The sequence below is a fragment of the Schistocerca serialis genome, chromosome 5 (genome assembly GCF_023864345.2).
Source record: "Schistocerca serialis cubense isolate TAMUIC-IGC-003099 chromosome 5, iqSchSeri2.2, whole genome shotgun sequence".
Lineage (NCBI taxonomy): Eukaryota > Metazoa > Arthropoda > Insecta > Orthoptera > Acrididae > Schistocerca > Schistocerca serialis.
The window spans coordinates 485,155-511,986 of NC_064642.1; the positions used below are offsets into that span (position 1 = coordinate 485,155).

General features: G+C 50.8%; 19 non-coding genes across 19 annotated transcripts; all 19 read left to right on the forward strand.

Moving 5' to 3' along the window:
* The first annotated feature begins 2,240 nt into the window (after positions 1–2,240).
* Positions 2,241–2,359, forward strand: LOC126482507 (5S ribosomal RNA). Its single transcript, XR_007587666.1, has one exon. It is a non-coding gene; the product is annotated as a 5S ribosomal RNA (ribosomal RNA).
* Positions 2,360–3,544: 1,185 nt separating this feature from the next.
* On the forward strand, positions 3,545–3,663 carry LOC126482506 (5S ribosomal RNA). Its single transcript, XR_007587665.1, has one exon. It is a non-coding gene; the product is annotated as a 5S ribosomal RNA (ribosomal RNA).
* Positions 3,664–4,851: 1,188 nt separating this feature from the next.
* Positions 4,852–4,970, forward strand: LOC126482686 (5S ribosomal RNA). The gene has a single exon (XR_007587683.1). It is a non-coding gene; the product is annotated as a 5S ribosomal RNA (ribosomal RNA).
* Positions 4,971–6,159: 1,189 nt separating this feature from the next.
* LOC126482697 (5S ribosomal RNA) lies at positions 6,160–6,278 on the forward strand. The gene has a single exon (XR_007587684.1). It is a non-coding gene; the product is annotated as a 5S ribosomal RNA (ribosomal RNA).
* A 1,188-nt stretch (positions 6,279–7,466) lies between these two features.
* LOC126482503 (5S ribosomal RNA) lies at positions 7,467–7,585 on the forward strand. Its single transcript, XR_007587662.1, has one exon. It is a non-coding gene; the product is annotated as a 5S ribosomal RNA (ribosomal RNA).
* Positions 7,586–8,776: 1,191 nt separating this feature from the next.
* Positions 8,777–8,895, forward strand: LOC126482505 (5S ribosomal RNA). The gene has a single exon (XR_007587664.1). It is a non-coding gene; the product is annotated as a 5S ribosomal RNA (ribosomal RNA).
* Positions 8,896–10,091: 1,196 nt separating this feature from the next.
* LOC126482674 (5S ribosomal RNA) lies at positions 10,092–10,210 on the forward strand. The gene has a single exon (XR_007587682.1). It is a non-coding gene; the product is annotated as a 5S ribosomal RNA (ribosomal RNA).
* Positions 10,211–11,404: 1,194 nt separating this feature from the next.
* On the forward strand, positions 11,405–11,523 carry LOC126482708 (5S ribosomal RNA). The gene has a single exon (XR_007587685.1). It is a non-coding gene; the product is annotated as a 5S ribosomal RNA (ribosomal RNA).
* A 1,189-nt stretch (positions 11,524–12,712) lies between these two features.
* Positions 12,713–12,831, forward strand: LOC126482720 (5S ribosomal RNA). The gene has a single exon (XR_007587689.1). It is a non-coding gene; the product is annotated as a 5S ribosomal RNA (ribosomal RNA).
* Positions 12,832–14,017: 1,186 nt separating this feature from the next.
* LOC126482733 (5S ribosomal RNA) lies at positions 14,018–14,136 on the forward strand. Its single transcript, XR_007587690.1, has one exon. It is a non-coding gene; the product is annotated as a 5S ribosomal RNA (ribosomal RNA).
* A 1,194-nt stretch (positions 14,137–15,330) lies between these two features.
* On the forward strand, positions 15,331–15,449 carry LOC126482744 (5S ribosomal RNA). The gene has a single exon (XR_007587691.1). It is a non-coding gene; the product is annotated as a 5S ribosomal RNA (ribosomal RNA).
* A 1,192-nt stretch (positions 15,450–16,641) lies between these two features.
* Positions 16,642–16,760, forward strand: LOC126482755 (5S ribosomal RNA). The gene has a single exon (XR_007587692.1). It is a non-coding gene; the product is annotated as a 5S ribosomal RNA (ribosomal RNA).
* Positions 16,761–17,951: 1,191 nt separating this feature from the next.
* LOC126482766 (5S ribosomal RNA) lies at positions 17,952–18,070 on the forward strand. The gene has a single exon (XR_007587693.1). It is a non-coding gene; the product is annotated as a 5S ribosomal RNA (ribosomal RNA).
* A 1,187-nt stretch (positions 18,071–19,257) lies between these two features.
* On the forward strand, positions 19,258–19,376 carry LOC126482777 (5S ribosomal RNA). The gene has a single exon (XR_007587694.1). It is a non-coding gene; the product is annotated as a 5S ribosomal RNA (ribosomal RNA).
* A 1,195-nt stretch (positions 19,377–20,571) lies between these two features.
* LOC126482788 (5S ribosomal RNA) lies at positions 20,572–20,690 on the forward strand. The gene has a single exon (XR_007587695.1). It is a non-coding gene; the product is annotated as a 5S ribosomal RNA (ribosomal RNA).
* Positions 20,691–21,875: 1,185 nt separating this feature from the next.
* Positions 21,876–21,994, forward strand: LOC126482799 (5S ribosomal RNA). The gene has a single exon (XR_007587696.1). It is a non-coding gene; the product is annotated as a 5S ribosomal RNA (ribosomal RNA).
* Positions 21,995–23,185: 1,191 nt separating this feature from the next.
* LOC126482811 (5S ribosomal RNA) lies at positions 23,186–23,304 on the forward strand. Its single transcript, XR_007587697.1, has one exon. It is a non-coding gene; the product is annotated as a 5S ribosomal RNA (ribosomal RNA).
* A 1,186-nt stretch (positions 23,305–24,490) lies between these two features.
* On the forward strand, positions 24,491–24,609 carry LOC126482822 (5S ribosomal RNA). Its single transcript, XR_007587698.1, has one exon. It is a non-coding gene; the product is annotated as a 5S ribosomal RNA (ribosomal RNA).
* A 1,191-nt stretch (positions 24,610–25,800) lies between these two features.
* LOC126482835 (5S ribosomal RNA) lies at positions 25,801–25,919 on the forward strand. The gene has a single exon (XR_007587700.1). It is a non-coding gene; the product is annotated as a 5S ribosomal RNA (ribosomal RNA).
* Positions 25,920–26,832: the final 913 nt, after the last annotated feature.

Sequence of the window (26,832 nt, forward strand, 5' to 3'; positions counted from 1 at the left end):
CGTAAGAAACGAAACTGCAGTAACTAACTCAGTTTGAAGGAGAATGTGCTAACCAAGTTTGCCAGGAGGTCTTTGAAAACGACAAAACAGTACGAATCGGGCGGTATGCTCCGAAATACGATAGCGCCTATCGTTCTGCAGCGGCGTACAGCTCGCAATTCGATTTGTAATCATACATTGATTCATTTGTCCTCCCGCAGACGTTTCTCGCGCTTGTGCTGTCATATGGACCGCGACCCGAGCGGCAGTCGAGCAAAGTCGGGACAAGTCGGGACGGAAGGGGAAGCGACACGGCAGGCGAGAATGCACCGCGCAAATTACGCAAATATCTGGAAGCGCGGCGCGTGTCAGGCAGGTGAGAAAGCTTCCGTCGGTCCAGCAGGACACCGCGCGCAGTCCCCCCGCCGCCGCCCGGCCGCGCGCAAGCCCCGCGCCGGATAACAGGAACAAGGTGCGTCGCCAGCCAGTGTCGGAGGCCGCACGCACCAAACGAATGACAGGCGGTGCATCCAGCAGCTGTGTTGTGCGCCTCACCTTCGTTCGGCAGTCGCCTATGAGACGCCGAGGCGAGCGCGAACTCCGCGCCACCTTCGAGGTGGAAAGATATGCTTTGCGTCAAATGTGCCACGGAAAGCGGCGATTGCGTGTGTTGGGAGAAGAGGCGAACGATTCTTGTGTGGCGCGGCTACAGTATAATGACGCCAACGGCCATACCATGTTGAATAAAAAGTAATAAAACGGACAAAGTTACAGAAAGAGAGTAACTGAGTAATAGGATGAGGTTCCAGTTTTAGTCTTCATTAAAAAAGAAAAAAAAAAAAGAAAAAATAAAAAAAATAATAAACAAAAAAAAAGATAAAAAAAATAAAAAAACCAAAAAAAAAGAAAAAAAAAACAAAAAAAATACAAAAAAACAAAAAAATAAAAAAAAAAAATACACCGGTTCTCGTCCGATCACCGAAGTTAAGCAACATCGGGCCCGGTTAGTACTTGGATGGGTGACCGCCTGGGAACACCGGGTGCTGTTGGCTCTATCTCATTTTTTCATTTTTACGTCGCTGCACCTGCCAGCCCTCTTTTCATACTAACTTTCAGGTGCTGACAAAGATGCTTCCACAAGCATTTGAAACTACTGTATCAAACGTAAGATACGAAATTGCAGTAATGAACTCAGTTTGAGCAAGAATGTGCGAAAGAAGATTGCTAGAACGCCTCGGAAATAACAACACACTACGAATCGACAGATGAGTTTTGAAAATACGTCAGGGCCTACTGTTTTGTAGCTGTGCTAAATTCCACAAAGTAAATAAACAAAAAACAAACAAAAAAAAAAAAAAAAAAAAAAAAAAAAGAAGAAATAAAATCTTCCGTTCTCGTCCGATCACCGAAGTGAAGCAACAACGTTAGTACTCAGTTGGGTGAGCGCATGGGAACTCTGGCTGTGTTCATTTTTCGCTTTTTAGTCGCTACTCCTGCCAGCCCTCTTTCCATACCACCTTTCTGTTGTGACAAAGAGACTTCCTTAAGCATTTTAAACGGCCGTAAGAAACGAAACTGCAGCAACTAACTCAGTTTGAAGGAGAATGTGCTAACCAAGTTTGCCAGGAAGTCTTTGAAAACGACAAAACAGTACGAATCGGGCGGTATGCTCCGAAATACGATAGCGCCTATCGTTCTGCAGCGGCGTACAGCTCGCAATTCGATTTGTAATCATAAATTGATTCATTTGTCCTCCCGCAGACGTTTCTCGCGCTTGTGCTGTCAAATGGACCGCGACCCGAGCGGCAGCGAGCGGCAGTCGGGACAAGTCGGGACGGAAGGGGAGGCGACACGACAGGCGAGAATGCACCGCGCAAATTACGCAAATATCTGGAAGCGCGGCGCGTGTCAGGCAGGTGAGAAAGCTTCCGTCGGTCCAGCAGGACACCGCGCGCAGTCCCCCCGCGGCCCGGCCGCGCGCAAGCCCCGCGCCGGATAATAACAGGAACAAGGTGCGTCGCCAGCCAGTGTCGGAGGCCGCACGCACCAAACGAATGACAGGCGGTGCATCCAGCAGCTGTGTTGTGCGTCTCACCTTCGTTCGGCAGTCGCCTATGAGACGCCGAGGCGAGCGCGCACTCCGCGCCACCCTCGAGGTGGAAAGACATGCTTTGCGTCAAATGTGCCACGGAAAGCGGCGATTGCGTGTGTTGGGAGGAGAGGCGAACGCTTCTTCTGTGGCGCGGCTACAGTATAAGGACGCCAACGGCCATACCATGTTGAATACACCGGTTCTCGTCCGATCACCGAAGTTAAGCAACATCGTGCCCGGTTAGTACTTGGATGGGTGACCGCCTGGGAACACCGGGTGCTTTTTTCATTTTTACGTCGCTGCACCTGCCAGCCCTCTTTTCATACTAACTTTCAGGTGCTGACAAAGATGCTTCCACAAGCATTTGAAACTACTGTATCAAACGTAAGATACGAAATTGCAGTAATGAACTCAGTTTGAGCAAGAATGTGCGAAAGAAGATTGCTAGAACGCCTCGGAAATAACAACACACTACGAATCGACAGATGAGTTTTGAAAATACGTCAGGGCCTACTGTTTTGTAGCTGTGCTAAATTCCACAAAGTAAATAAACAAAAAACAAACAAAAAAAAAAAAAAAAAAAAGAAGAAATAAAATCTTCCGTTCTCGTCCGATCACCGAAGTGAAGCAACAACGTTAGTACTCAGTTGGGTGAGCGCATGGGAACTCTGGCTGTGTTCATTTTTCGCTTTTTAGTCGCTACTCCTGCCAGCCCTCTTTCCATACCACCTTTCTGTTGTGACAAAGAGACTTCCTTAAGCATTTTAAACGGCCGTAAGAAACGAAACTGCAGCAACTAACTCAGTTTGAAGGAGAATGTGCTAACCAAGTTTGCCAGGAAGTCTTTGAAAACGACAAAACAGTACGAATCGGGCGGTATGCTCCGAAATACGATAGCGCCTATCGTTCTGCAGCGGCGTACAGCTCGCAATTCGATTTGTAATCATAAATTGATTCATTTGTCCTCCCGCAGACGTTTCTCGCGCTTGTGCTGTCAAATGGACCGCGACCCGAGCGGCAGCGAGCGGCAGTCGGGACAAGTCGGGACGGAAGGGGAGGCGACACGACAGGCGAGAATGCACCGCGCAAATTACGCAAATATCTGGAAGCGCGGCGCGTGTCAGGCAGGTGAGAAAGCTTCCGTCGGTCCAGCAGGACACCGCGCGCAGTCCCCCCGCGGCCCGGCCGCGCGCAAGCCCCGCGCCGGATAATAACAGGAACAAGGTGCGTCGCCAGCCAGTGTCGGAGGCCGCACGCACCAAACGAATGACAGGCGGTGCATCCAGCAGCTGTGTTGTGCGTCTCACCTTCGTTCGGCAGTCGCCTATGAGACGCCGAGGCGAGCGCGCACTCCGCGCCACCCTCGAGGTGGAAAGACATGCTTTGCGTCAAATGTGCCACGGAAAGCGGCGATTGCGTGTGTTGGGAGGAGAGGCGAACGCTTCTTCTGTGGCGCGGCTACAGTATAAGGACGCCAACGGCCATACCATGTTCAATACACCGGTTCTCGTCCGATCACCGAAGTTAAGCAACATCGGGCCCGGTTAGTACTTGGATGGGTGACCGCCTGGGAACACCGGGTGCTTTTTTCATTTTTACGTCGCTGCACCTGCCAGCCCTCTTTTCATACTAACTTTCAGGTGCTGACAAAGATGCTTCCACAAGCATTTGAAACTACTGTATCAAACGTAAGATACGAAATTGCAGTAATGAACTCAGTTTGAGCAAGAATGTGCGAAAGAAGATTGCTAGAACGCCTCGGAAATAACAACACACTACGAATCGACAGATGAGTTTTGAAAATACGTCAGGGCCTACTGTTTTGTAGCTGTGCTAAATTCCACAAAGTAAATAAACAAAAAACAAACAAAAAAAAAAAAAAAAAAAAAAAGAAGAAATAAAATCTTCCGTTCTCGTCCGATCACCGAAGTGAAGCAACAACGTTAGTACTCAGTTGGGTGAGCGCATGGGAACTCTGGCTGTGTTCATTTTTCGCTTTTTAGTCGCTACTCCTGCCAGCCCTCTTTCCATACCACCTTTCTGTTGTGACAAAGAGACTTCCTTAAGCATTTTAAACGGCCGTAAGAAACGAAACTGCAGCAACTAACTCAGTTTGAAGGAGAATGTGCTAACCAAGTTTGCCAGGAAGTCTTTGAAAACGACAAAACAGTACGAATCGGGCGGTATGCTCCGAAATACGATAGCGCCTATCGTTCTGCAGCGGCGTACAGCTCGCAATTCGATTTGTAATCATAAATTGATTCATTTGTCCTCCCGCAGACGTTTCTCGCGCTTGTGCTGTCAAATGGACCGCGACCCGAGCGGCAGCGAGCGGCAGTCGGGACAAGTCGGGACGGAAGGGGAGGCGACACGACAGGCGAGAATGCACCGCGCAAATTACGCAAATATCTGGAAGCGCGGCGCGTGTCAGGCAGGTGAGAAAGCTTCCGTCGGTCCAGCAGGACACCGCGCGCAGTCCCCCCGCGGCCCGGCCGCGCGCAAGCCCCGCGCCGGATAATAACAGGAACAAGGTGCGTCGCCAGCCAGTGTCGGAGGCCGCACGCACCAAACGAATGACAGGCGGTGCATCCAGCAGCTGTGTTGTGCGTCTCACCTTCGTTCGGCAGTCGCCTATGAGACGCCGAGGCGAGCGCGCACTCCGCGCCACCCTCGAGGTGGAAAGACATGCTTTGCGTCAAATGTGCCACGGAAAGCGGCGATTGCGTGTGTTGGGAGGAGAGGCGAACGCTTCTTCTGTGGCGCGGCTACAGTATAAGGACGCCAACGGCCATACCATGTTGAATACACCGGTTCTCGTCCGATCACCGAAGTTAAGCAACATCGGGCCCGGTTAGTACTTGGATGGGTGACCGCCTGGGAACACCGGGTGCTTTTTTCATTTTTACGTCGCTGCACCTGCCAGCCCTCTTTTCATACTAACTTTCAGGTGCTGACAAAGATGCTTCCACAAGCATTTGAAACTACTGTATCAAACGTAAGATACGAAATTGCAGTAATGAACTCAGTTTGAGCAAGAATGTGCGAAAGAAGATTGCTAGAACGCCTCGGAAATAACAACACACTACGAATCGACAGATGAGTTTTGAAAATACGTCAGGGCCTACTGTTTTGTAGCTGTGCTAAATTCCACAAAGTAAATAAACAAAAAACAAACAAAAAAAAAAAAAAAAAAAAAAAAGAAGAAATAAAATCTTCCGTTCTCGTCCGATCACCGAAGTGAAGCAACAACGTTAGTACTCAGTTGGGTGAGCGCATGGGAACTCTGGCTGTGTTCATTTTTCGCTTTTTAGTCGCTACTCCTGCCAGCCCTCTTTCCATACCACCTTTCTGTTGTGACAAAGAGACTTCCTTAAGCATTTTAAACGGCCGTAAGAAACGAAACTGCAGCAACTAACTCAGTTTGAAGGAGAATGTGCTAACCAAGTTTGCCAGGAAGTCTTTGAAAACGACAAAACAGTACGAATCGGGCGGTATGCTCCGAAATACGATAGCGCCTATCGTTCTGCAGCGGCGTACAGCTCGCAATTCGATTTGTAATCATAAATTGATTCATTTGTCCTCCCGCAGACGTTTCTCGCGCTTGTGCTGTCAAATGGACCGCGACCCGAGCGGCAGCGAGCGGCAGTCGGGACAAGTCGGGACGGAAGGGGAGGCGACACGACAGGCGAGAATGCACCGCGCAAATTACGCAAATATCTGGAAGCGCGGCGCGTGTCAGGCAGGTGAGAAAGCTTCCGTCGGTCCAGCAGGACACCGCGCGCAGTCCCCCCGCGGCCCGGCCGCGCGCAAGCCCCGCGCCGGATAATAACAGGAACAAGGTGCGTCGCCAGCCAGTGTCGGAGGCCGCACGCACCAAACGAATGACAGGCGGTGCATCCAGCAGCTGTGTTGTGCGTCTCACCTTCGTTCGGCAGTCGCCTATGAGACGCCGAGGCGAGCGCGCACTCCGCGCCACCCTCGAGGTGGAAAGACATGCTTTGCGTCAAATGTGCCACGGAAAGCGGCGATTGCGTGTGTTGGGAGGAGAGGCGAACGCTTCTTCTGTGGCGCGGCTACAGTATAAGGACGCCAACGGCCATACCATGTTGAATACACCGGTTCTCGTCCGATCACCGAAGTTAAGCAACATCGGGCCCGGTTAGTACTTGGATGGGTGACCGCCTGGGAACACCGGGTGCTTTTTTCATTTTTACGTCGCTGCACCTGCCAGCCCTCTTTTCATACTAACTTTCAGGTGCTGACAAAGATGCTTCCACAAGCATTTGAAACTACTGTATCAAACGTAAGATACGAAATTGCAGTAATGAACTCAGTTTGAGCAAGAATGTGCGAAAGAAGATTGCTAGAACGCCTCGGAAATAACAACACACTACGAATCGACAGATGAGTTTTGAAAATACGTCAGGGCCTACTGTTTTGTAGCTGTGCTAAATTCCACAAAGTAAATAAACAAAAAACAAACAAAAAAAAAAAAAAAAAAAAAAAGAAGAAATAAAATCTTCCGTTCTCGTCCGATCACCGAAGTGAAGCAACAACGTTAGTACTCAGTTGGGTGAGCGCATGGGAACTCTGGCTGTGTTCATTTTTCGCTTTTTAGTCGCTACTCCTGCCAGCCCTCTTTCCATACCACCTTTCTGTTGTGACAAAGAGACTTCCTTAAGCATTTTAAACGGCCGTAAGAAACGAAACTGCAGCAACTAACTCAGTTTGAAGGAGAATGTGCTAACCAAGTTTGCCAGGAAGTCTTTGAAAACGACAAAACAGTACGAATCGGGCGGTATGCTCCGAAATACGATAGCGCCTATCGTTCTGCAGCGGCGTACAGCTCGCAATTCGATTTGTAATCATAAATTGATTCATTTGTCCTCCCGCAGACGTTTCTCGCGCTTGTGCTGTCAAATGGACCGCGACCCGAGCGGCAGCGAGCGGCAGTCGGGACAAGTCGGGACGGAAGGGGAGGCGACACGACAGGCGAGAATGCACCGCGCAAATTACGCAAATATCTGGAAGCGCGGCGCGTGTCAGGCAGGTGAGAAAGCTTCCGTCGGTCCAGCAGGACACCGCGCGCAGTCCCCCCGCGGCCCGGCCGCGCGCAAGCCCCGCGCCGGATAATAACAGGAACAAGGTGCGTCGCCAGCCAGTGTCGGAGGCCGCACGCACCAAACGAATGACAGGCGGTGCATCCAGCAGCTGTGTTGTGCGTCTCACCTTCGTTCGGCAGTCGCCTATGAGACGCCGAGGCGAGCGCGCACTCCGCGCCACCCTCGAGGTGGAAAGACATGCTTTGCGTCAAATGTGCCACGGAAAGCGGCGATTGCGTGTGTTGGGAGGAGAGGCGAACGCTTCTTCTGTGGCGCGGCTACAGTATAAGGACGCCAACGGCCATACCATGTTGAATACACCGGTTCTCGTCCGATCACCGAAGTTAAGCAACATCGGACCCGGTTAGTACTTGGATGGGTGACCGCCTGGGAACACCGGGTGCTTTTTTCATTTTTACGTCGCTGCACCTGCCAGCCCTCTTTTCATACTAACTTTCAGGTGCTGACAAAGATGCTTCCACAAGCATTTGAAACTACTGTATCAAACGTAAGATACGAAATTGCAGTAATGAACTCAGTTTGAGCAAGAATGTGCGAAAGAAGATTGCTAGAACGCCTCGGAAATAACAACACACTACGAATCGACAGATGAGTTTTGAAAATACGTCAGGGCCTACTGTTTTGTAGCTGTGCTAAATTCCACAAAGTAAATAAACAAAAAACAAACAAAAAAAAAAAAAAAAAAAAAAAAAAGAAGAAATAAAATCTTCCGTTCTCGTCCGATCACCGAAGTGAAGCAACAACGTTAGTACTCAGTTGGGTGAGCGCATGGGAACTCTGGCTGTGTTCATTTTTCGCTTTTTAGTCGCTACTCCTGCCAGCCCTCTTTCCATACCACCTTTCTGTTGTGACAAAGAGACTTCCTTAAGCATTTTAAACGGCCGTAAGAAACGAAACTGCAGCAACTAACTCAGTTTGAAGGAGAATGTGCTAACCAAGTTTGCCAGGAAGTCTTTGAAAACGACAAAACAGTACGAATCGGGCGGTATGCTCCGAAATACGATAGCGCCTATCGTTCTGCAGCGGCGTACAGCTCGCAATTCGATTTGTAATCATAAATTGATTCATTTGTCCTCCCGCAGACGTTTCTCGCGCTTGTGCTGTCAAATGGACCGCGACCCGAGCGGCAGCGAGCGGCAGTCGGGACAAGTCGGGACGGAAGGGGAGGCGACACGACAGGCGAGAATGCACCGCGCAAATTACGCAAATATCTGGAAGCGCGGCGCGTGTCAGGCAGGTGAGAAAGCTTCCGTCGGTCCAGCAGGACACCGCGCGCAGTCCCCCCGCGGCCCGGCCGCGCGCAAGCCCCGCGCCGGATAATAACAGGAACAAGGTGCGTCGCCAGCCAGTGTCGGAGGCCGCACGCACCAAACGAATGACAGGCGGTGCATCCAGCAGCTGTGTTGTGCGTCTCACCTTCGTTCGGCAGTCGCCTATGAGACGCCGAGGCGAGCGCGCACTCCGCGCCACCCTCGAGGTGGAAAGACATGCTTTGCGTCAAATGTGCCACGGAAAGCGGCGATTGCGTGTGTTGGGAGGAGAGGCGAACGCTTCTTCTGTGGCGCGGCTACAGTATAAGAACGCCAACGGCCATACCATGTTGAATACACCGGTTCTCGTCCGATCACCAAAGTTAAGCAACATCGGGCCCGGTTAGTACTTGGATGGGTGACCGCCTGGGAACACCGGGTGCTTTTTTCATTTTTACGTCGCTGCACCTGCCAGCCCTCTTTTCATACTAACTTTCAGGTGCTGACAAAGATGCTTCCACAAGCATTTGAAACTACTGTATCAAACGTAAGATACGAAATTGCAGTAATGAACTCAGTTTGAGCAAGAATGTGCGAAAGAAGATTGCTAGAACGCCTCGGAAATAACAACACACTACGAATCGACAGATGAGTTTTGAAAATACGTCAGGGCCTACTGTTTTGTAGCTGTGCTAAATTCCACAAAGTAAATAAACAAAAAACAAACAAAAAAAAAAAAAAAAAAAAAAAAAAAAAAAGAAGAAATAAAATCTTCCGTTCTCGTCCGATCACCGAAGTGAAGCAACAACGTTAGTACTCAGTTGGGTGAGCGCATGGGAACTCTGGCTGTGTTCATTTTTCGCTTTTTAGTCGCTACTCCTGCCAGCCCTCTTTCCATACCACCTTTCTGTTGTGACAAAGAGACTTCCTTAAGCATTTTAAACGGCCGTAAGAAACGAAACTGCAGCAACTAACTCAGTTTGAAGGAGAATGTGCTAACCAAGTTTGCCAGGAAGTCTTTGAAAACGACAAAACAGTACGAATCGGGCGGTATGCTCCGAAATACGATAGCGCCTATCGTTCTGCAGCGGCGTACAGCTCGCAATTCGATTTGTAATCATAAATTGATTCATTTGTCCTCCCGCAGACGTTTCTCGCGCTTGTGCTGTCAAATGGACCGCGACCCGAGCGGCAGCGAGCGGCAGTCGGGACAAGTCGGGACGGAAGGGGAGGCGACACGACAGGCGAGAATGCACCGCGCAAATTACGCAAATATCTGGAAGCGCGGCGCGTGTCAGGCAGGTGAGAAAGCTTCCGTCGGTCCAGCAGGACACCGCGCGCAGTCCCCCCGCGGCCCGGCCGCGCGCAAGCCCCGCGCCGGATAATAACAGGAACAAGGTGCGTCGCCAGCCAGTGTCGGAGGCCGCACGCACCAAACGAATGACAGGCGGTGCATCCAGCAGCTGTGTTGTGCGTCTCACCTTCGTTCGGCAGTCGCCTATGAGACGCCGAGGCGAGCGCGCACTCCGCGCCACCCTCGAGGTGGAAAGACATGCTTTGCGTCAAATGTGCCACGGAAAGCGGCGATTGCGTGTGTTGGGAGGAGAGGCGAACGCTTCTTCTGTGGCGCGGCTACAGTATAAGGACGCCAACGGCCATACCATGTTGAATACACCGGTTCTCGTCCGATCACCGAAGTTAAGCAACATCGGGCCCGGTTAGTACTTGGATGGGTGACCTCCTGGGAACACCGGGTGCTTTTTTCATTTTTACGTCGCTGCACCTGCCAGCCCTCTTTTCATACTAACTTTCAGGTGCTGACAAAGATGCTTCCACAAGCATTTGAAACTACTGTATCAAACGTAAGATACGAAATTGCAGTAATGAACTCAGTTTGAGCAAGAATGTGCGAAAGAAGATTGCTAGAACGCCTCGGAAATAACAACACACTACGAATCGACAGATGAGTTTTGAAAATACGTCAGGGCCTACTGTTTTGTAGCTGTGCTAAATTCCACAAAGTAAATAAACAAAAAACAAACAAAAAAAAAAAAAAAAAAAAAAAAAAAAAGAAGAAATAAAATCTTCCGTTCTCGTCCGATCACCGAAGTGAAGCAACAACGTTAGTACTCAGTTGGGTGAGCGCATGGGAACTCTGGCTGTGTTCATTTTTCGCTTTTTAGTCGCTACTCCTGCCAGCCCTCTTTCCATACCACCTTTCTGTTGTGACAAAGAGACTTCCTTAAGCATTTTAAACGGCCGTAAGAAACGAAACTGCAGCAACTAACTCAGTTTGAAGGAGAATGTGCTAACCAAGTTTGCCAGGAAGTCTTTGAAAACGACAAAACAGTACGAATCGGGCGGTATGCTCCGAAATACGATAGCGCCTATCGTTCTGCAGCGGCGTACAGCTCGCAATTCGATTTGTAATCATAAATTGATTCATTTGTCCTCCCGCAGACGTTTCTCGCGCTTGTGCTGTCAAATGGACCGCGACCCGAGCGGCAGCGAGCGGCAGTCGGGACAAGTCGGGACGGAAGGGGAGGCGACACGACAGGCGAGAATGCACCGCGCAAATTACGCAAATATCTGGAAGCGCGGCGCGTGTCAGGCAGGTGAGAAAGCTTCCGTCGGTCCAGCAGGACACCGCGCGCAGTCCCCCCGCGGCCCGGCCGCGCGCAAGCCCCGCGCCGGATAATAACAGGAACAAGGTGCGTCGCCAGCCAGTGTCGGAGGCCGCACGCACCAAACGAATGACAGGCGGTGCATCCAGCAGCTGTGTTGTGCGTCTCACCTTCGTTCGGCAGTCGCCTATGAGACGCCGAGGCGAGCGCGCACTCCGCGCCACCCTCGAGGTGGAAAGACATGCTTTGCGTCAAATGTGCCACGGAAAGCGGCGATTGCGTGTGTTGGGAGGAGAGGCGAACGCTTCTTCTGTGGCGCGGCTACAGTATAAGGACGCCAACGGCCATACCATGTTGAATACACCGGTTCTCGTCCGATCACCGAAGTTAAGCAACATCGGGCCCGGTTAGTACTTGGATGGGTGACCGCCTGGGAACACCGGGTGCTTTTTTCATTTTTACGTCGCTGCACCTGCCAGCCCTCTTTTCATACTAACTTTCAGGTGCTGACAAAGATGCTTCCACAAGCATTTGAAACTACTGTATCAAACGTAAGATACGAAATTGCAGTAATGAACTCAGTTTGAGCAAGAATGTGCGAAAGAAGATTGCTAGAACGCCTCGGAAATAACAACACACTACGAATCGACAGATGAGTTTTGAAAATACGTCAGGGCCTACAGTTTTGTAGCTGTGCTAAATTCCACAAAGTAAATAAACAAAAAACAAACAAAAAAAAAAAAAAAAAAAAAAAAGAAGAAATAAAATCTTCCGTTCTCGTCCGATCACCGAAGTGAAGCAACAACGTTAGTACTCAGTTGGGTGAGCGCATGGGAACTCTGGCTGTGTTCATTTTTCGCTTTTTAGTCGCTACTCCTGCCAGCCCTCTTTCCATACCACCTTTCTGTTGTGACAAAGAGACTTCCTTAAGCATTTTAAACGGCCGTAAGAAACGAAACTGCAGCAACTAACTCAGTTTGAAGGAGAATGTGCTAACCAAGTTTGCCAGGAAGTCTTTGAAAACGACAAAACAGTACGAATCGGGCGGTATGCTCCGAAATACGATAGCGCCTATCGTTCTGCAGCGGCGTACAGCTCGCAATTCGATTTGTAATCATAAATTGATTCATTTGTCCTCCCGCAGACGTTTCTCGCGCTTGTGCTGTCAAATGGACCGCGACCCGAGCGGCAGCGAGCGGCAGTCGGGACAAGTCGGGACGGAAGGGGAGGCGACACGACAGGCGAGAATGCACCGCGCAAATTACGCAAATATCTGGAAGCGCGGCGCGTGTCAGGCAGGTGAGAAAGCTTCCGTCGGTCCAGCAGGACACCGCGCGCAGTCCCCCCGCGGCCCGGCCGCGCGCAAGCCCCGCGCCGGATAATAACAGGAACAAGGTGCGTCGCCAGCCAGTGTCGGAGGCCGCACGCACCAAACGAATGACAGGCGGTGCATCCAGCAGCTGTGTTGTGCGTCTCACCTTCGTTCGGCAGTCGCCTATGAGACGCCGAGGCGAGCGCGCACTCCGCGCCACCCTCGAGGTGGAAAGACATGCTTTGCGTCAAATGTGCCACGGAAAGCGGCGATTGCGTGTGTTGGGAGGAGAGGCGAACGCTTCTTCTGTGGCGCGGCTACAGTATAAGGACGCCAACGGCCATACCATGTTGAATACACCGGTTCTCGTCCGATCACCGAAGTTAAGCAACATCGGGCCCGGTTAGTACTTGGATGGGTGACCGCCTGGGAACACCGGGTGCTTTTTTCATTTTTACGTCGCTGCACCTGCCAGCCCTCTTTTCATACTAACTTTCAGGTGCTGACAAAGATGCTTCCACAAGCATTTGAAACTACTGTATCAAACGTAAGATACGAAATTGCAGTAATGAACTCAGTTTGAGCAAGAATGTGCGAAAGAAGATTGCTAGAACGCCTCGGAAATAACAACACACTACGAATCGACAGATGAGTTTTGAAAATACGTCAGGGCCTACTGTTTTGTAGCTGTGCTAAATTCCACAAAGTAAATAAACAAAAAACAAACAAAAAAAAAAAAAAAAAAAAAGAAGAAATAAAATCTTCCGTTCTCGTCCGATCACCGAAGTGAAGCAACAACGTTAGTACTCAGTTGGGTGAGCGCATGGGAACTCTGGCTGTGTTCATTTTTCGCTTTTTAGTCGCTACTCCTGCCAGCCCTCTTTCCATACCACCTTTCTGTTGTGACAAAGAGACTTCCTTAAGCATTTTAAACGGCCGTAAGAAACGAAACTGCAGCAACTAACTCAGTTTGAAGGAGAATGTGCTAACCAAGTTTGCCAGGAAGTCTTTGAAAACGACAAAACAGTACGAATCGGGCGGTATGCTCCGAAATACGATAGCGCCTATCGTTCTGCAGCGGCGTACAGCTCGCAATTCGATTTGTAATCATAAATTGATTCATTTGTCCTCCCGCAGACGTTTCTCGCGCTTGTGCTGTCAAATGGACCGCGACCCGAGCGGCAGCGAGCGGCAGTCGGGACAAGTCGGGACGGAAGGGGAGGCGACACGACAGGCGAGAATGCACCGCGCAAATTACGCAAATATCTGGAAGCGCGGCGCGTGTCAGGCAGGTGAGAAAGCTTCCGTCGGTCCAGCAGGACACCGCGCGCAGTCCCCCCGCGGCCCGGCCGCGCGCAAGCCCCGCGCCGGATAATAACAGGAACAAGGTGCGTCGCCAGCCAGTGTCGGAGGCCGCACGCACCAAACGAATGACAGGCGGTGCATCCAGCAGCTGTGTTGTGCGTCTCACCTTCGTTCGGCAGTCGCCTATGAGACGCCGAGGCGAGCGCGCACTCCGCGCCACCCTCGAGGTGGAAAGACATGCTTTGCGTCAAATGTGCCACGGAAAGCGGCGATTGCGTGTGTTGGGAGGAGAGGCGAACGCTTCTTCTGTGGCGCGGCTACAGTATAAGGACGCCAACGGCCATACCATGTTGAATACACCGGTTCTCGTCCGATCACCGAAGTTAAGCAACATCGGGCCCGGTTAGTACTTGGATGGGTGACCGCCTGGGAACACCGGGTGCTTTTTTCATTTTTACGTCGCTGCACCTGCCAGCCCTCTTTTCATACTAACTTTCAGGTGCTGACAAAGATGCTTCCACAAGCATTTGAAACTACTGTATCAAACGTAAGATACGAAATTGCAGTAATGAACTCAGTTTGAGCAAGAATGTGCGAAAGAAGATTGCTAGAACGCCTCGGAAATAACAACACACTACGAATCGACAGATGAGTTTTGAAAATACGTCAGGGCCTACTGTTTTGTAGCTGTGCTAAATTCCACAAAGTAAATAAACAAAAAACAAACAAAAAAAAAAAAAAAAAAAAAAAAAAAAAGAAGAAATAAAATCTTCCGTTCTCGTCCGATCACCGAAGTGAAGCAACAACGTTAGTACTCAGTTGGGTGAGCGCATGGGAACTCTGGCTGTGTTCATTTTTCGCTTTTTAGTCGCTACTCCTGCCAGCCCTCTTTCCATACCACCTTTCTGTTGTGACAAAGAGACTTCCTTAAGCATTTTAAACGGCCGTAAGAAACGAAACTGCAGCAACTAACTCAGTTTGAAGGAGAATGTGCTAACCAAGTTTGCCAGGAAGTCTTTGAAAACGACAAAACAGTACGAATCGGGCGGTATGCTCCGAAATACGATAGCGCCTATCGTTCTGCAGCGGCGTACAGCTCGCAATTCGATTTGTAATCATAAATTGATTCATTTGTCCTCCCGCAGACGTTTCTCGCGCTTGTGCTGTCAAATGGACCGCGACCCGAGCGGCAGCGAGCGGCAGTCGGGACAAGTCGGGACGGAAGGGGAGGCGACACGACAGGCGAGAATGCACCGCGCAAATTACGCAAATATCTGGAAGCGCGGCGCGTGTCAGGCAGGTGAGAAAGCTTCCGTCGGTCCAGCAGGACACCGCGCGCAGTCCCCCCGCGGCCCGGCCGCGCGCAAGCCCCGCGCCGGATAATAACAGGAACAAGGTGCGTCGCCAGCCAGTGTCGGAGGCCGCACGCACCAAACGAATGACAGGCGGTGCATCCAGCAGCTGTGTTGTGCGTCTCACCTTCGTTCGGCAGTCGCCTATGAGACGCCGAGGCGAGCGCGCACTCCGCGCCACCCTCGAGGTGGAAAGACATGCTTTGCGTCAAATGTGCCACGGAAAGCGGCGATTGCGTGTGTTGGGAGGAGAGGCGAACGCTTCTTCTGTGGCGCGGCTACAGTATAAGGACGCCAACGGCCATACCATGTTGAATACACCGGTTCTCGTCCGATCACCGAAGTTAAGCAACATCGGGCCCGGTTAGTACTTGGATGGGTGACCGCCTGGGAACACCGGGTGCTTTTTTCATTTTTACGTCGCTGCACCTGCCAGCCCTCTTTTCATACTAACTTTCAGGTGCTGACAAAGATGCTTCCACAAGCATTTGAAACTACTGTATCAAACGTAAGATACGAAATTGCAGTAATGAACTCAGTTTGAGCAAGAATGTGCGAAAGAAGATTGCTAGAACGCCTCGGAAATAACAACACACTACGAATCGACAGATGAGTTTTGAAAATACGTCAGGGCCTACTGTTTTGTAGCTGTGCTAAATTCCACAAAGTAAATAAACAAAAAACAAACAAAAAAAAAAAAAAAAAAAAAAAAAAAGAAGAAATAAAATCTTCCGTTCTCGTCCGATCACCGAAGTGAAGCAACAACGTTAGTACTCAGTTGGGTGAGCGCATGGGAACTCTGGCTGTGTTCATTTTTCGCTTTTTAGTCGCTACTCCTGCCAGCCCTCTTTCCATACCACCTTTCTGTTGTGACAAAGAGACTTCCTTAAGCATTTTAAACGGCCGTAAGAAACGAAACTGCAGCAACTAACTCAGTTTGAAGGAGAATGTGCTAACCAAGTTTGCCAGGAAGTCTTTGAAAACGACAAAACAGTACGAATCGGGCGGTATGCTCCGAAATACGATAGCGCCTATCGTTCTGCAGCGGCGTACAGCTCGCAATTCGATTTGTAATCATAAATTGATTCATTTGTCCTCCCGCAGACGTTTCTCGCGCTTGTGCTGTCAAATGGACCGCGACCCGAGCGGCAGCGAGCGGCAGTCGGGACAAGTCGGGACGGAAGGGGAGGCGACACGACAGGCGAGAATGCACCGCGCAAATTACGCAAATATCTGGAAGCGCGGCGCGTGTCAGGCAGGTGAGAAAGCTTCCGTCGGTCCAGCAGGACACCGCGCGCAGTCCCCCCGCGGCCCGGCCGCGCGCAAGCCCCGCGCCGGATAATAACAGGAACAAGGTGCGTCGCCAGCCAGTGTCGGAGGCCGCACGCACCAAACGAATGACAGGCGGTGCATCCAGCAGCTGTGTTGTGCGTCTCACCTTCGTTCGGCAGTCGCCTATGAGACGCCGAGGCGAGCGCGCACTCCGCGCCACCCTCGAGGTGGAAAGACATGCTTTGCGTCAAATGTGCCACGGAAAGCGGCGATTGCGTGTGTTGGGAGGAGAGGCGAACGCTTCTTCTGTGGCGCGGCTACAGTATAAGGACGCCAACGGCCATACCATGTTGAATACACCGGTTCTCGTCCGATCACCGAAGTTAAGCAACATCGGGCCCGGTTAGTACTTGGATGGGTGACCGCCTGGGAACACCGGGTGCTTTTTTCATTTTTACGTCGCTGCACCTGCCAGCCCTCTTTTCATACTAACTTTCAGGTGCTGACAAAGATGCTTCCACAAGCATTTGAAACTACTGTATCAAACGTAAGATACGAAATTGCAGTAATGAACTCAGTTTGAGCAAGAATGTGCGAAAGAAGATTGCTAGAACGCCTCGGAAATAACAACACACTACGAATCGACAGATGAGTTTTGAAAATACGTCAGGGCCTACTGTTTTGTAGCTGTGCTAAATTCCACAAAGTAAATAAACAAAAAACAAACAAAAAAAAAAAAAAAAAAAAAAAAAAGAAGAAATAAAATCTTCCGTTCTCGTCCGATCACCGAAGTGAAGCAACAACGTTAGTACTCAGTTGGGTGAGCGCATGGGAACTCTGGCTGTGTTCATTTTTCGCTTTTTAGTCGCTACTCCTGCCAGCCCTCTTTCCATACCACCTTTCTGTTGTGACAAAGAGACTTCCTTAAGCATTTTAAACGGCCGTAAGAAACGAAACTGCAGCAACTAACTCAGTTTGAAGGAGAATGTGCTAACCAAGTTTGCCAGGAAGTCTTTGAAAACGACAAAACAGTACGAATCGGGCGGTATGCTCCGAAATACGATAGCGCCTATCGTTCTGCAGCGGCGTACAGCTCGCAATTCGATTTGTAATCATAAATTGATTCATTTGTCCTCCCGCAGACGTTTCTCGCGCTTGTGCTGTCAAATGGACCGCGACCCGAGCGGCAGCGAGCGGCAGTCGGGACAAGTCGGGACGGAAGGGGAGGCGACACGACAGGCGAGAATGCACCGCGCAAATTACGCAAATATCTGGAAGCGCGGCGCGTGTCAGGCAGGTGAGAAAGCTTCCGTCGGTCCAGCAGGACACCGCGCGCAGTCCCCCCGCGGCCCGGCCGCGCGCAAGCCCCGCGCCGGATAATAACAGGAACAAGGTGCGTCGCCAGCCAGTGTCGGAGGCCGCACGCACCAAACGAATGACAGGCGGTGCATCCAGCAGCTGTGTTGTGCGTCTCACCTTCGTTCGGCAGTCGCCTATGAGACGCCGAGGCGAGCGCGCACTCCGCGCCACCCTCGAGGTGGAAAGACATGCTTTGCGTCAAATGTGCCACGGAAAGCGGCGATTGCGTGTGTTGGGAGGAGAGGCGAACGCTTCTTCTGTGGCGCGGCTACAGTATAAGGACGCCAACGGCCATACCATGTTGAATACACCGGTTCTCGTCCGATCACCGAAGTTAAGCAACATCGGGCCCGGTTAGTACTTGGATGGGTGACCGCCTGGGAACACCGGGTGCTTTTTTCATTTTTACGTCGCTGCACCTGCCAGCCCTCTTTTCATACTAACTTTCAGGTGCTGACAAAGATGCTTCCACAAGCATTTGAAACTACTGTATCAAACGTAAGATACGAAATTGCAGTAATGAACTCAGTTTGAGCAAGAATGTGCGAAAGAAGATTGCTAGAACGCCTCGGAAATAACAACACACTACGAATCGACAGATGAGTTTTGAAAATACGTCAGGGCCTACTGTTTTGTAGCTGTGCTAAATTCCACAAAGTAAATAAACAAAAAACAAACAAAAAAAAAAAAAAAAAAAAAAGAAGAAATAAAATCTTCCGTTCTCGTCCGATCACCGAAGTGAAGCAACAACGTTAGTACTCAGTTGGGTGAGCGCATGGGAACTCTGGCTGTGTTCATTTTTCGCTTTTTAGTCGCTACTCCTGCCAGCCCTCTTTCCATACCACCTTTCTGTTGTGACAAAGAGACTTCCTTAAGCATTTTAAACGGCCGTAAGAAACGAAACTGCAGCAACTAACTCAGTTTGAAGGAGAATGTGCTAACCAAGTTTGCCAGGAAGTCTTTGAAAACGACAAAACAGTACGAATCGGGCGGTATGCTCCGAAATACGATAGCGCCTATCGTTCTGCAGCGGCGTACAGCTCGCAATTCGATTTGTAATCATAAATTGATTCATTTGTCCTCCCGCAGACGTTTCTCGCGCTTGTGCTGTCAAATGGACCGCGACCCGAGCGGCAGCGAGCGGCAGTCGGGACAAGTCGGGACGGAAGGGGAGGCGACACGACAGGCGAGAATGCACCGCGCAAATTACGCAAATATCTGGAAGCGCGGCGCGTGTCAGGCAGGTGAGAAAGCTTCCGTCGGTCCAGCAGGACACCGCGCGCAGTCCCCCCGCGGCCCGGCCGCGCGCAAGCCCCGCGCCGGATAATAACAGGAACAAGGTGCGTCGCCAGCCAGTGTCGGAGGCCGCACGCACCAAACGAATGACAGGCGGTGCATCCAGCAGCTGTGTTGTGCGTCTCACCTTCGTTCGGCAGTCGCCTATGAGACGCCGAGGCGAGCGCGCACTCCGCGCCACCCTCGAGGTGGAAAGACATGCTTTGCGTCAAATGTGCCACGGAAAGCGGCGATTGCGTGTGTTGGGAGGAGAGGCGAACGCTTCTTCTGTGGCGCGGCTACAGTATAAGGACGCCAACGGCCATACCATGTTGAATACACCGGTTCTCGTCCGATCACCGAAGTTAAGCAACATCGGGCCCGGTTAGTACTTGGATGGGTGACCGCCTGGGAACACCGGGTGCTTTTTTCATTTTTACGTCGCTGCACCTGCCAGCCCTCTTTTCATACTAACTTTCAGGTGCTGACAAAGATGCTTCCACAAGCATTTGAAACTACTGTATCAAACGTAAGATACGAAATTGCAGTAATGAACTCAGTTTGAGCAAGAATGTGCGAAAGAAGATTGCTAGAACGCCTCGGAAATAACAACACACTACGAATCGACAGATGAGTTTTGAAAATACGTCAGGGCCTACTGTTTTGTAGCTGTGCTAAATTCCACAAAGTAAATAAACAAAAAACAAACAAAAAAAAAAAAAAAAAAAAAAAAAAAGAAGAAGAAATAAAATCTTCCGTTCTCGTCCGATCACCGAAGTGAAGCAACAACGTTAGTACTCAGTTGGGTGAGCGCATGGGAACTCTGGCTGTGTTCATTTTTCGCTTTTTAGTCGCTACTCCTGCCAGCCCTCTTTCCATACCACCTTTCTGTTGTGACAAAGAGACTTCCTTAAGCATTTTAAACGGCCGTAAGAAACGAAACTGCAGCAACTAACTCAGTTTGAAGGAGAATGTGCTAACCAAGTTTGCCAGGAAGTCTTTGAAAACGACAAAACAGTACGAATCGGGCGGTATGCTCCGAAATACGATAGCGCCTATCGTTCTGCAGCGGCGTACAGCTCGCAATTCGATTTGTAATCATAAATTGATTCATTTGTCCTCCCGCAGACGTTTCTCGCGCTTGTGCTGTCAAATGGACCGCGACCCGAGCGGCAGCGAGCGGCAGTCGGGACAAGTCGGGACGGAAGGGGAGGCGACACGACAGGCGAGAATGCACCGCGCAAATTACGCAAATATCTGGAAGCGCGGCGCGTGTCAGGCAGGTGAGAAAGCTTCCGTCGGTCCAGCAGGACACCGCGCGCAGTCCCCCCGCGGCCCGGCCGCGCGCAAGCCCCGCGCCGGATAATAACAGGAACAAGGTGCGTCGCCAGCCAGTGTCGGAGGCCGCACGCACCAAACGAATGACAGGCGGTGCATCCAGCAGCTGTGTTGTGCGTCTCACCTTCGTTCGGCAGTCGCCTATGAGACGCCGAGGCGAGCGCGCACTCCGCGCCACCCTCGAGGTGGAAAGACATGCTTTGCGTCAAATGTGCCACGGAAAGCGGCGATTGCGTGTGTTGGGAGGAGAGGCGAACGCTTCTTCTGTGGCGCGGCTACAGTATAAGGACGCCAACGGCCATACCATGTTGAATACACCGGTTCTCGTCCGATCACCGAAGTTAAGCAACATCGGGCCCGGTTAGTACTTGGATGGGTGACCGCCTGGGAACACCGGGTGCTTTTTTCATTTTTACGTCGCTGCACCTGCCAGCCCTCTTTTCATACTAACTTTCAGGTGCTGACAAAGATGCTTCCACAAGCATTTGAAACTACTGTATCAAACGTAAGATACGAAATTGCAGTAATGAACTCAGTTTGAGCAAGAATGTGCGAAAGAAGATTGCTAGAACGCCTCGGAAATAACAACACACTACGAATCGACAGATGAGTTTTGAAAATACGTCAGGGCCTACTGTTTTGTAGCTGTGCTAAATTCCACACAGTAAATAAACAAAAAACAAACAAAAAAAAAAAAAAAAAAAAGAAGAAATAAAATCTTCCGTTCTCGTCCGATCACCGAAGTGAAGCAACAACGTTAGTACTCAGTTGGGTGAGCGCATGGGAACTCTGGCTGTGTTCATTTTTCGCTTTTTAGTCGCTACTCCTGCCAGCCCTCTTTCCATACCACCTTTCTGTTGTGACAAAGAGACTTCCTTAAGCATTTTAAACGGCCGTAAGAAACGAAACTGCAGCAACTAACTCAGTTTGAAGGAGAATGTGCTAACCAAGTTTGCCAGGAAGTCTTTGAAAACGACAAAACAGTACGAATCGGGCGGTATGCTCCGAAATACGATAGCGCCTATCGTTCTGCAGCGGCGTACAGCTCGCAATTCGATTTGTAATCATAAATTGATTCATTTGTCCTCCCGCAGACGTTTCTCGCGCTTGTGCTGTCAAATGGACCGCGACCCGAGCGGCAGCGAGCGGCAGTCGGGACAAGTCGGGACGGAAGGGGAGGCGACACGACAGGCGAGAATGCACCGCGCAAATTACGCAAATATCTGGAAGCGCGGCGCGTGTCAGGCAGGTGAGAAAGCTTCCGTCGGTCCAGCAGGACACCGCGCGCAGTCCCCCCGCGGCCCGGCCGCGCGCAAGCCCCGCGCCGGATAATAACAGGAACAAGGTGCGTCGCCAGCCAGTGTCGGAGGCCGCACGCACCAAACGAATGACAGGCGGTGCATCCAGCAGCTGTGTTGTGCGTCTCACCTTCGTTCGGCAGTCGCCTATGAGACGCCGAGGCGAGCGCGCACTCCGCGCCACCCTCGAGGTGGAAAGACATGCTTTGCGTCAAATGTGCCACGGAAAGCGGCGATTGCGTGTGTTGGGAGGAGAGGCGAACGCTTCTTCTGTGGCGCGGCTACAGTATAAGGACGCCAACGGCCATACCATGTTGAATACACCGGTTCTCGTCCGATCACCGAAGTTAAGCAACATCGGGCCCGGTTAGTACTTGGATGGGTGACCGCCTGGGAACACCGGGTGCTTTTTTCATTTTTACGTCGCTGCACCTGCCAGCCCTCTTTTCATACTAACTTTCAGGTGCTGACAAAGATGCTTCCACAAGCATTTGAAACTACTGTATCAAACGTAAGATACGAAATTGCAGTAATGAACTCAGTTTGAGCAAGAATGTGCGAAAGAAGATTGCTAGAACGCCTCGGAAATAACAACACACTACGAATCGACAGATGAGTTTTGAAAATACGTCAGGGCCTACTGTTTTGTAGCTGTGCTAAATTCCACAAAGTAAATAAACAAAAAACAAACAAAAAAAAAAAAAAAAAAAAAAAAAAGAAGAAATAAAATCTTCCGTTCTCGTCCGATCACCGAAGTGAAGCAACAACGTTAGTACTCAGTTGGGTGAGCGCATGGGAACTCTGGCTGTGTTCATTTTTCGCTTTTTAGTCGCTACTCCTGCCAGCCCTCTTTCCATACCACCTTTCTGTTGTGACAAAGAGACTTCCTTAAGCATTTTAAACGGCCGTAAGAAACGAAACTGCAGCAACTAACTCAGTTTGAAGGAGAATGTGCTAACCAAGTTTGCCAGGAAGTCTTTGAAAACGACAAAACAGTACGAATCGGGCGGTATGCTCCGAAATACGATAGCGCCTATCGTTCTGCAGCGGCGTACAGCTCGCAATTCGATTTGTAATCATAAATTGATTCATTTGTCCTCCCGCAGACGTTTCTCGCGCTTGTGCTGTCAAATGGACCGCGACCCGAGCGGCAGCGAGCGGCAGTCGGGACAAGTCGGGACGGAAGGGGAGGCGACACGACAGGCGAGAATGCACCGCGCAAATTACGCAAATATCTGGAAGCGCGGCGCGTGTCAGGCAGGTGAGAAAGCTTCCGTCGGTCCAGCAGGACACCGCGCGCAGTCCCCCCGCGGCCCGGCCGCGCGCAAGCCCCGCGCCGGATAATAACAGGAACAAGGTGCGTCGCCAGCCAGTGTCGGAGGCCGCACGCACCAAACGAATGACAGGCGGTGCATCCAGCAGCTGTGTTGTGCGTCTCACCTTCGTTCGGCAGTCGCCTATGAGACGCCGAGGCGAGCGCGCACTCCGCGCCACCCTCGAGGTGGAAAGACATGCTTTGCGTCAAATGTGCCACGGAAAGCGGCGATTGCGTGTGTTGGGAGGAGAGGCGAACGCTTCTTCTGTGGCGCGGCTACAGTATAAGGACGCCAACGGCCATACCATGTTGAATACACCGGTTCTCGTCCGATCACCGAAGTTAAGCAACATCGGGCCCGGTTAGTACTTGGATGGGTGACCGCCTGGGAACACCGGGTGCTTTTTTCATTTTTACGTCGCTGCACCTGCCAGCCCTCTTTTCATACTAACTTTCAGGTGCTGACAAAGATGCTTCCACAAGCATTTGAAACTACTGTATCAAACGTAAGATACGAAATTGCAGTAATGAACTCAGTTTGAGCAAGAATGTGCGAAAGAAGATTGCTAGAACGCCTCGGAAATAACAACACACTACGAATCGACAGATGAGTTTTGAAAATACGTCAGGGCCTACTGTTTTGTAGCTGTGCTAAATTCCACAAAGTAAATAAACAAAAAACAAACAAAAAAAAAAAAAAAAAAAAAGAAGAAATAAAATCTTCCGTTCTCGTCCGATCACCGAAGTGAAGCAACAACGTTAGTACTCAGTTGGGTGAGCGCATGGGAACTCTGGCTGTGTTCATTTTTCGCTTTTTAGTCGCTACTCCTGCCAGCCCTCTTTCCATACCACCTTTCTGTTGTGACAAAGAGACTTCCTTAAGCATTTTAAACGGCCGTAAGAAACGAAACTGCAGCAACTAACTCAGTTTGAAGGAGAATGTGCTAACCAAGTTTGCCAGGAAGTCTTTGAAAACGACAAAACAGTACGAATCGGGCGGTATGCTCCGAAATACGATAGCGCCTATCGTTCTGCAGCGGCGTACAGCTCGCAATTCGATTTGTAATCATAAATTGATTCATTTGTCCTCCCGCAGACGTTTCTCGCGCTTGTGCTGTCAAATGGACCGCGACCCGAGCGGCAGCGAGCGGCAGTCGGGACAAGTCGGGACGGAAGGGGAGGCGACACGACAGGCGAGAATGCACCGCGCAAATTACGCAAATATCTGGAAGCGCGGCGCGTGTCAGGCAGGTGAGAAAGCTTCCGTCGGTCCAGCAGGACACCGCGCGCAGTCCCCCCGCGGCCCGGCCGCGCGCAAGCCCCGCGCCGGATAATAACAGGAACAAGGTGCGTCGCCAGCCAGTGTCGGAGGCCGCACGCACCAAACGAATGACAGGCGGTGCATCCAGCAGCTGTGTTGTGCGTCTCACCTTCGTTCGGCAGTCGCCTATGAGACGCCGAGGCGAGCGCGCACTCCGCGCCACCCTCGAGGTGGAAAGACATGCTTTGCGTCAAATGTGCCACGGAAAGCGGCGATTGCGTGTGTTGGGAGGAGAGGCGAACGCTTCTTCTGTGGCGCGGCTACAGTATAAGGACGCCAACGGCCATACCATGTTGAATACACCGGTTCTCGTCCGATCACCGAAGTTAAGCAACATCGGGCCCGGTTAGTACTTGGATGGGTGACCGCCTGGGAACACCGGGTGCTTTTTTCATTTTTACGTCGCTGCACCTGCCAGCCCTCTTTTCATACTAACTTTCAGGTGCTGACAAAGATGCTTCCACAAGCATTTGAAACTACTGTATCAAACGTAAGATACGAAATTGCAGTAATGAACTCAGTTTGAGCAAGAATGTGCGAAAGAAGATTGCTAGAACGCCTCGGAAATAACAACACACTACGAATCGACAGATGAGTTTTGAAAATACGTCAGGGCCTACTGTTTTGTAGCTGTGCTAAATTCCACAAAGTAAATAAACAAAAAACAAACAAAAAAAAAAAAAAAAAAAAAAAAAAGAAGAAATAAAATCTTCCGTTCTCGTCCGATCACCGAAGTGAAGCAACAACGTTAGTACTCAGTTGGGTGAGCGCATGGGAACTCTGGCTGTGTTCATTTTTCGCTTTTTAGTCGCTACTCCTGCCAGCCCTCTTTCCATACCACCTTTCTGTTGTGACAAAGAGACTTCCTTAAGCATTTTAAACGGCCGTAAGAAACGAAACTGCAGCAACTAACTCAGTTTGAAGGAGAATGTGCTAACCAAGTTTGCCAGGAAGTCTTTGAAAACGACAAAACAGTACGAATCGGGCGGTATGCTCCGAAATACGATAGCGCCTATCGTTCTGCAGCGGCGTACAGCTCGCAATTCGATTTGTAATCATAAATTGATTCATTTGTCCTCCCGCAGACGTTTCTCGCGCTTGTGCTGTCAAATGGACCGCGACCCGAGCGGCAGCGAGCGGCAGTCGGGACAAGTCGGGACGGAAGGGGAGGCGACACGACAGGCGAGAATGCACCGCGCAAATTACGCAAATATCTGGAAGCGCGGCGCGTGTCAGGCAGGTGAGAAAGCTTCCGTCGGTCCAGCAGGACACCGCGCGCAGTCCCCCCGCGGCCCGGCCGCGCGCAAGCCCCGCGCCGGATAATAACAGGAACAAGGTGCGTCGCCAGCCAGTGTCGGAGGCCGCACGCACCAAACGAATGACAGGCGGTGCATCCAGCAGCTGTGTTGTGCGTCTCACCTTCGTTCGGCAGTCGCCTATGAGACGCCGAGGCGAGCGCGCACTCCGCGCCACCCTCGAGGTGGAAAGACATGCTTTGCGTCAAATGTGCCACGGAAAGCGGCGATTGCGTGTGTTGGGAGGAGAGGCGAACGCTTCTTCTGTGGCGCGGCTACAGTATAAGGACGCCAACGGCCATACCATGTTGAATACACCGGTTCTCGTCCGATCACCGAAGTTAAGCAACATCGGGCCCGGTTAGTACTTGGATGGGTGACCGCCTGGGAACACCGGGTGCTTTTTTCATTTTTACGTCGCTGCACCTGCCAGCCCTCTTTTCATACTAACTTTCAGGTGCTGACAAAGATGCTTCCACAAGCATTTGAAACTACTGTATCAAACGTAAGATACGAAATTGCAGTAATGAACTCAGTTTGAGCAAGAATGTGCGAAAGAAGATTGCTAGAACGCCTCGGAAATAACAACACACTACGAATCGACAGATGAGTTTTGAAAATACGTCAGGGCCTACTGTTTTGTAGCTGTGCTAAATTCCACAAAGTAAATAAACAAAAAACAAACAAAAAAAAAAAAAAAAAAAAAAAAAAAAAGAAGAAATAAAATCTTCCGTTCTCGTCCGATCACCGAAGTGAAGCAACAACGTTAGTACTCAGTTGGGTGAGCGCATGGGAACTCTGGCTGTGTTCATTTTTCGCTTTTTAGTCGCTACTCCTGCCAGCCCTCTTTCCATACCACCTTTCTGTTGTGACAAAGAGACTTCCTTAAGCATTTTAAACGGCCGTAAGAAACGAAACTGCAGCAACTAACTCAGTTTGAAGGAGAATGTGCTAACCAAGTTTGCCAGGAAGTCTTTGAAAACGACAAAACAGTACGAATCGGGCGGTATGCTCCGAAATACGATAGCGCCTATCGTTCTGCAGCGGCGTACAGCTCGCAATTCGATTTGTAATCATAAATTGATTCATTTGTCCTCCCGCAGACGTTTCTCGCGCTTGTGCTGTCAAATGGACCGCGACCCGAGCGGCAGCGAGCGGCAGTCGGGACAAGTCGGGACGGAAGGGGAGGCGACACGACAGGCGAGAATGCACCGCGCAAATTACGCAAATATCTGGAAGCGCGGCGCGTGTCAGGCAGGTGAGAAAGCTTCCGTCGGTCCAGCAGGACACCGCGCGCAGTCCCCCCGCGGCCCGGCCGCGCG